The sequence below is a fragment of the Equus asinus genome, chromosome 8, assembly GCF_041296235.1.
Source record: "Equus asinus isolate D_3611 breed Donkey chromosome 8, EquAss-T2T_v2, whole genome shotgun sequence".
Classification (NCBI taxonomy): Eukaryota; Metazoa; Chordata; class Mammalia; order Perissodactyla; family Equidae; genus Equus; species Equus asinus.
This window is the reverse complement of record NC_091797.1, coordinates 11,617,362-11,626,676: the sequence shown is the minus strand read 5'-3', so window position 1 is coordinate 11,626,676 and position 9,315 is coordinate 11,617,362.

Genomic DNA, 9,315 nt, shown 5'->3' with positions numbered 1-9,315 from the left:
ATTCATTTGTTCAACACTTATTTATTGAGCATGCACTATGTACCAGCCACTGGCCTAGGCACTAGAGATAGAGCTCTGAACAAGGCCCTCTTGGAGATTCCAAAAACAAAGAAGTAAACAAGGTAATTTCTGAAAGTGATAAGTTGCTGCTAAGAAATCGCAGGCTGGCGTGATAGTAAAGTGATGTGAAGAGAAGAAGTAGCAGTGATGTGAGAGAATGGAATGAACATGAGTATTTCATAAATAGAATGGAAGGAGATTTGGGATGAGGCATTTGTAGAGAAGTGATGTAAAGATCATGGCAGGAACAGAGATTAAGTGTGGCCTTCTGATTTATGCCATTAGATAAACCAAGTTGCTACTTAGAAAATTGGCTCATACCCAAGGAGGATGAACTTGGAATAGGAAAGGAAGTATGCCACTTACCTTCAGATCAGTTCCCACATTTCCCCACCTCTTCTACACCTCAGGAGGGTGACCTATATGAAATACAGGTTCCCTCGCCATCTGGCTTCCAGTTGGGTTCAGCCAATGGGGAAAAATGGCAAAAAATGGGGAGAGATATGCCTCTGGATCCCTCCTTGAGGGCCTACCTTGGGCTGGCTGTTTCCCCTGACAGAGTGCCACCGTTTCTGTCAGTGTGGCCTTTTCTACATGAATCTTTCTTCTAGATTCCAGTAAACATTCTTCTTCTTTTCCCTTCAGGACTAGTAGTACTAATTGCTCAGGTGTTACTAGTTTTCAGCTCCTAAGTTACTGGATTATCCCTTGTGGTTTTCCTACTACCCACAACTGTATAAAGACTCCTTAAATCAAATACTCAGAGTCATCCAATTTAGATAACTTGGAATTTATCCTAATTTGAACATACCATTTGTTTTCTGCTGGGTCCCTGACTAATAATACTGGTAATTATTTCAGGTTGGAACCAATTTTGACTTTCCAACACCAGTGGGATATCTGTGTGGAGTTATCCAGTAGTCAACTGGAAAATATGGTCATAGCACTGCTAAGTGAAATCTGAACTAGAGCCGTTGAACTTAGAGTTTTCCAATATCTTCCTCACATCTCTCTCTGCCCTGATAAGAAGCAAGTTTACCACCGGGGGGCTGCCTGTGATATCTGGGGAAGAAGCACTGAGGGAAGTGTTGCCAGATCACAGACTTCTCTTCAGAAGAACTCGACCACTGATGAAATTCCCTCCAGAGTAGTCTGGCTATTCCAGTAATAAGCTTTTGTGCCTCTAGCTGCTTCTGGGTATTTACCCACAGCCTCTTTTCCTCCCCAGAATTCTGTCCATAAACTCCCACAGGTCTTACTGGGCACTATAAGTCAGCAGAGTGGTACCAGCCAGAACTCAGCTAAATGAGTCAGGAGGGTCTCTTGGGAAGGGCGTTACAGCAGAAGGAAAACAGGGAGTTTGTGGTTACTCCAAAGCTGGGGCTTGCGTCTGTTCCCAGTTTTGAATTCCCTGTGAGAGTTCTTAGAAACATATTTCGGGAGTTCTTGCAACATGCATCCCTTTCGTTGCCATTATCTGCAAAATGAGTACAAACAACTTAAAGAGAAACTGAAAGATTTCTTCTTTTTATTTTTTTAGAACAATCCAGATTGTGAGCTCTACAATCAAAGAATAAAATCTAAGGGACCGATGGTCAAAATGATGACCTCGCTGCTTTGACGGCAGTGCCAGGTTAGCATGCCCCCTTGGCACACTGCCGCTGCTGTCCTTACATGTCCTTGTCTACCAGCTCTGCTATTTCACACCATGCTCCTCCTCAGAGTCCCGAGATGAATCCCATCTGGGCGGCAGTGATTTACCGCACTTGAGTTTCTTAAGTTGTTCCCTAAGTGCCTCTTTGAGACCTCAGGGTCTAGTCAGACCACACTGGTTGCACCCCCGAATTTAGGGTGTTAGAATGAGTGTTTCCAAATACTTCTCTGCAGACAAGTCAGTTGCAATAAATGTATCCTTAATCGGGGGGGGGGGGGGTGTGGAGTGAGGGGGCTTATAACACAGGTGTCTATTATCTTGGTTCTACAGAGAAGGAAATGTGCCTTCAACACACAGCAGTTTAAAGTTTAGACAAGATTGTCAGATCTAAATATATGGTAAATTCATAAAACTTCATAAAACAATAGAATTTCTCCATCTAGTGCAGATACTAATGTTAACTTGTCTATGAAATAATACATATAACTGTCCATTTTGAAGGCAATAGATTGACATTTGTATACAATTTAAATCTATACCAGAGGCACTAGAGATATAATTAGCTAAAATATTTTCTAAATATATTATGCCTAGGTAAAAACACAACTATGCATATAAAACAGCTATCTTTCAAGTAAAATCTTCATTTGTAAGCCCAGAGTTTACTGTGGACGTATGTTTTTGATTCATGATTTAATAGTTTTGAACATAAATATTACTGTCTTATTTTCTGTGGATAGACGTTCTCAAAAGGGGTTAAGGAGGATGTATTTCCATGATTACTGAAAAGAGTTCTATTATTTTTCATAAAATAATATTGGAAGACAGATAAAAATGATATATATATTTAGGGTGGCAAACACTCAAAGTTAAATACTTTGAGATTTCATTGGGTTTTTTTGTTATGAGTTATTTTGCATAATCGACTGTTTTTGCAGAAAAATTTTTATAAGATCAATATAGTTTTAGTGAATGCTTAATTACATTTATTACATACCTAATTATATTTATTACATTCCTAGAAAAGTCTAATTGAGTGAGTCATTAAAGATAACGTGCCTCTTAAGAATAGCGGAGGCGTTATGAGGACCATGTAAACATAAGAAAAGAAATAGCTATAATTACAAAGGTGGAGAAGGTCCTCAAGGAAGTGTCCACAGATGCCAAATATTCATGATGTTATAAATCTTTTAACCAATGGGGTTACAGAAAATAGTAAGAGCCACGAAACTGATTTCTAGCTATGGATAAGGTTAAGATTCTATATGTTTTACATTCATTATTTAGTTTAATACTGACAAAAAACTCTTTGAGGGCTAGTTTTGTCTTTTTACAGAATTTTTCAAACCCTAATGGTTAAAGAGGTTAAGCAATTTCTCAGTCTTAGAATAGTAAATAAAAAATTGTAATTGAACACAGATACAGCAGATTTCAGAATCTTCTATCTTCATTCCTAAGCTCTACTCCTGACCACTCCAGTTGTAATTATGTAATTTATATACTTGCCAAACAACCAGGAAGTACCTATTTTAAATATTCTTCTCTGAGGGGCTATCTATGTCAACTTAGATCATATGTGTATAATTTGGATGCTTTTACCTGTAATAAAGTGTTTTAAACAATAAGGAATACAGATTATTTCCTATAACAAATTCAAGGCAGAACATCTCAAGGATGGATTAACTTAGCAGCTCAATGATATCTTTGAGGACTCAAATTTTTCTTCTCCACCATTTTCACTGTTCCTGAATGTCTGGCACAGTTCCGGCTTTGTATTTGTATTTGAAGAAATGGAAATATAGAAATTCAAAATGTCATAATTGACTTACTCTAATAAGAATTGACGCTGAATCACTTGGGACAAGGGTAGTCTCCCAAATAAAATCAGATTTCTCTTAGCAAAGAGGAAAGGGAGAGGGTACCTGGGTAGGGAGCCAAGAGTTTCTCCTACAAAAGTCTTCACTACTAATTAAATGATGGATATCATGGCCGTGACCAAATAAACCAGATCAATTTGGGTTTAAGTTCTATTTTTCATTTGGCTATTTGAAACTAAATAGCCCAAACCTAAAAATTTATTTCTCAGCCTATCAAAATGCTTGAGCTTTACCAATTCAGGATTTTCCCTCTATTTATTAATGAACAAAATTTGTTTAGTAGAAAACAATATTGGTTGCTTTGTGTCAATAAGAACTTTTCATCACCTTCCAGTGGAACTTCTTCCAGAAACATGGGGATCATCCATTCATTGCAGGGGAAAAGATTGAAGGCTTTGCTGCTGACAGTCACGTGCAGAACGCAGTGAGTTTTGGTGGAACCACCACTGCCTGCTTTTCTCCTCTTTTCTGGAAACTGCAATCCACACAGATGTGCTCTTTAGAGGACTCGTCTATTGGTTTGGCATCTCTGCCTTAGTAGCTCTAGAAAGGTTAAAGGAACAAATGTTTCTCAGACAATAATAAAGAAAGAATAGCAAAGGTTCCTGGTGCCAAATAAGTGAACCATCCAGGTCAGAAAGGTAATGCTTAGAAGTTAAAGGTGAGATAAAATATATAAAAGGAAATGATGGGAAACAAAATCTCCATAAAGAGGAAATTCAGAAGTAGTAGATATCTATTAGGAGCAAGTTTCAGAGACATCCTATTCTTTTTGGATTATTTGATCAAAATTAGTCTCTACAAATAATAAGCAATTTGACTAAAATATTAGAATTTAAAGATATATAATAGGGGCATTAACATATTTTGTCTTCCTGATATCTCAATAATAGAGAAAGAGCTTGGAGATTAGTTTTGAGGGGTTTGTCAGAGCGAAATGGTTGATTAGAACATGAAGATTTATCTAGCACTCCCATGTTTGTATTGAACCTTGATGGAACTGGGGCGGTGGGTCAGAGTGGTGATCAGGAGTGAGTAGAACCGGCAGTCCTTGGCATTATTGGCAGCAATCTTGAAACACACAAGGATTGTTTACCGTAAAAATCATATGAAGTATTCTACCCTTTGTATTAGTTATTTCAACCATACAACTAGGAAATAAAACAAAATATCATTTTATGCATTCATCTGATTGTCTTACAAATACTGTAAATTTCTTTCATCACAGGTATTAATTCTTTCCCATCTTTTCTTCTTCTTCTCCTCCCATCTTTTTTTAGAAACTTTTTTTTATCTGACTTCATGAAAGACAGGAGAGAAACAATCTCAGAAAAGGGGAAATCAGCTAGCAGCAGAGAAAAAGTAGAATACTGTGACAATGACTAACAAAGAGACACTGTCCATAGGAACATGCAGATCAACGTCTTTAGTCATTTCATAGCCCATTCTCCTTCACAAATGCACTTCAAGGAAAACACCCAGTAAAGTAAAATAAGTACATTACTCATCTCATAAGGTGCCAGCATGAAGACAATTACACATCAAAGGTAAATTCAATCCTACTTATGCTAATGCCTTCTTTTAGTTCAACAGTCAACAAATGTTTCTTGACTAGAAGATCCAGAAAATCCTCTAAGGGAGTACTATTTGAGTTGAGAACTAAAAGTTGAGATGGAAGAAACCACATGGTGGAAAATCATTCTAAGCAGAAAGAAGAGAAAGAACAAGTGATAAGTCCCTAGGATGAGATTGAGCTTCATATGTTCAAGCCACAGAAAGTGAAGGGTGTAGAACAGAGAGAGTAAGGAAGATAAGAGTGGTCAAAGATGAAGTCAGAGGACTCAACAGGAGGAAACTTGAGGTGAGTTGCATTTCATTCTGATTGCAACATGAATTCTTCAGATGGTTTCAAAGAGAAGAATGATATAACTTAAATTAGGTTCTGGGGAAATCTGGCTGCTGTTTGGAAAAAAGATTGAATGTAGGCAAAAATGGAAGCAGGGAAACCAATTAAGAGACTGATTCTGTATCCAGGGGAGAAAATGAATGTAGATTAGATGAGGATTGTCTCACTGGAGATGTGAAATATCATCTGGTTTGGAATAAAAATACTGGAGGTAAAGCCAACTAGGCTTATTGATATACAAGATACAGGACATGAGGAAAATCTAGAAATCAATGTAGATACATATTGGATTTTTTTTACCTGGAGTAGAATATATTTGGTAATTTAGAGCAAAGGGAAATGTATGTCTGGTTTTTGGATCCAATTATGCTTCAAGATGGCATAAACATTCAAATAAAAATTTTTAATTGACACTTGTCATATGAAGGTAGAGCCCCAGAGTAAAGTCTAGCTCGAATCATCAGTGTATGAATGTTATTTACAATCATGAGAATTTAAGAAATCACTTAGCAAAGGAATGTAGAAAAAGATAGAAAAAGACTGAGAAAAATGCCATGGGCCATTTCAACACTTAGCGGTCTGGGAAGAGCAAGATGAGAAAACAAGGCTACCATGAAGATAGCCAATAAGAAATGAAGGTTACCAGGGACAAGCCAAGTGGATAGAGGTTTCCAAAATGGAGGATATGTTCAATGGTGTCAGATATTGCCAAGAGATTGAATACAATAAGGATAACTAATTTTGACTTTGGCATAATGTAAGTCATTGAGATCTTGAATAGATCTTATTGACAGGGTGGAGACAGAAGCTCAATTACATTGGGTTAAAGAGAGAATGAAAAATGAGGAAATGAAGACAACGAATGTAGTTAATCCTTGTGAGAAGTTTTGTTCCTAAGGGGACCATTGTAATGGGGTTTTATATGTAGAGTTTCTGTGAAGTATGAGGTCATCAACTGAGAAGTGAGAAGAGGAGTTTATAGAAATGTGAGAAGGGAGAGAGTGAAATGGTTATTTTGGAAAATGAATAAATAAATGTACAAGGGAAGTATTGTAGAGGCAATATGTCTAAGCCTATGTTGGTTCAAGTCATTATTGGCTCACTTACTTGTTTTATGATTTAGGTTGAGTTGCCTAAATTCTCTGAGCTTCGTCCCCTCAATAATGAAACAAGGAGATTAAAAGCACATACCTTATAGGGTTTCAAAAGGAAGAAATTAGCTAGTATGCATAAGTCCATTATAACTGTGCCTGGAACATGGTAAGAATTATATGTGGACTTTCTACTATATAATTATTATTCAAATTACCTGACATATTTGAGATTTGTGGTCAAAAATCAAAATATACATGTCAGTAGAACTGGTTGATTTTTCTCCATCACCCAATCAGGTGTCAAGAGCTGGATTTTACCACAGTTGGAGTTTTCCCAGGTGAGTTCAATGGAGGGCAGAAGAAGAGGCAGGGGAACTTAATTACAAATTAGTTGAGCCATTCTGGCAGTGAGAGGAAGCCAGCATGGGTCATAGAAAATGGAGGATAGTTGGATCCAAGCATGGTGGTCTTGCAGGAGATCAAGAGTTGAAGTGAGAATGCTGGTATAACAACTGGATAAGTGGGAAGTGGGAGGTGAAATCAATTTCACAAGTTACAGTCAATAGGACTGTGGGAGAAGTAGCCAGAGTTGAAGGGGACATCGAGACGAAAGACATTTTAAATGAAGCAAATAAGGACTAAGAGGTCAGGTGTCAGGTAGTTAACCTACAGGGGTGTGAAAGTCACCAAAGAGGATGATAAGAGTGGTAATGGAGACAAGAGCAGTAATGGAGAAAAAAGCAAAGAAACAAGCAAAAAACAGTGAGCCAGGAACTGAAGTCATCATGAGTGAGAAGGAATTATTAGGAGAATAGAAGATGACAAAAAGGATCAGTAATGGGTACCTAAATTTGATGACATTTTCTTCAGAGATTTGAGGTATTTTGAAGCAGCAGGAAGGAGAAACGTTTTTGGAGCAGAAAAAGGAATGAAGGGGAATGTAGAACTTCAAGTCCTGAAGAACATGAGCTGTGGGAGGAAATGGCTTAAAATTGAGAGGATCGAGTCTCCAGGCTCCAATCAGGTTGCAGTTGGCCCAATGCTACAGTTCTTAAACTCATCCTCATCATAATCACTTTGAGGAGTTGTTAGACAAAGCTTTTTGAGGTCTATCTCCTGAGTTTCTATTTAGTTTATCTGGGGTGAGGTGAGAATTTGCATTCCCAGTAGGTTCCCAGGTGATGCTGACACTGCTGTCCTAGGGGCTGTACTTTGAGAACCACTGGTCTAGTGGCTCTCAACCCTGTGTAGCCAACCTAATCATCTGGGAAGCATTTAGACTTACTGATGTTGATGCTCCTTCCCTCTGGATTTAATTGATGTGACATAGTCCAGAACATTGGTATTTTTTTGATCTTCTATGATGATTCTTATATCCACTCTATGATGAAGAATAATTGAATGAGAGTAAGGAAAAAGTAAAGTGAACATGCTAAAGATATAGACAAGTATGGTGATGACCAAGAGTGAAGTCCTGAAGCCCAATGGAAGGATCTGGAAGGGCAGGGAAGAATGGTAGGTGGGACTCTACTGGGAAAAAGCAGAGTGAAGGGATAAGCAAACACAAAACAATGGATGATCTGGGCAGCTGGGACTTCTGATGGCATGTGAGGCTCTCTTGGACTTTTTCTGGAAATCACCATGCATGAAGAGAATGAAGATCTTGTAACTGATGTCTTGCAAGTGGAAATGTAGATGGTAAGCTCCTCGACATTGGTCTTGGTGATGATTTTTTGGACTTGACAGCAATAGCAAAGGCAGCAAAACAAAATTAAACAAGCGGGACTACATCAAACTAAAAAGCTTCTGCACAGCAAAAGAAACAATCAACAAAATGAAAAGGTAACCTACAGAATGGGAGAAAATATTTGCAAATCATTTGTCTGATAAGGGATTAATATCCAAAATATGTAAGGAAATCATATAAGTCAATAGCAAAAAAAAAAAAAAAAAGAAATAATCCTACATAAAAATGGGTGGAGGAACTGAATACAAATTCTTCCAAAGAAGACTCCAAATGGCCAACAGGTATGTGAAAAGATGCTCAACATCATTAATCACCAGGTAAATGCAAATCAAAACCACAGTAATATATCACCTCATACCAGTTTAGAATGGTTATCATCAAAAAGATAAGAGATAAGGGCCTGCCCCAGTGGCCTAGTGGTTAAGTTCAGTATGCTCTGTTTCAGAGGCCCAGGTTCGATTCCCTGGCACAGACCTACACTGCTCTGTTAGCAGCCATGCTGTGCTGGCGGCCCACATACTAAAAAATAAAGGCATGGATGCTAGGTCATGGAAATCTTCCTCAGGGGAAAAAAAAGATGAGATAAGTATTGGTGAGGATGTGGAGAAAAGGGAACACTTGTGTACTGTTGATGAGAATGTAAACTAATGCAGCCACTAAAGAAAACACTATGGACGTTCCTCAAAAAACTAAAAATAGAAGCACCATTTGATCCAGCAATCTCATTTCTGGGTATATGTCCAAAGAAATGAAATCAGAATCTTGAAGATATACTTGCACTTCTATGTTCATTGCACAATTATTCACAATAGCCAAGATATGGAAACAGCCTGAGTGTTTGTCTGTGAATGAATGGATAAAGAAGATAAATATATATCTTTTTACATATAATCTTCTTACATGATATGATACATACATGTACACACACAATGGAACATTAGCCATGAGAAATAAAGAAATCTTGCCATTTGCGAGAA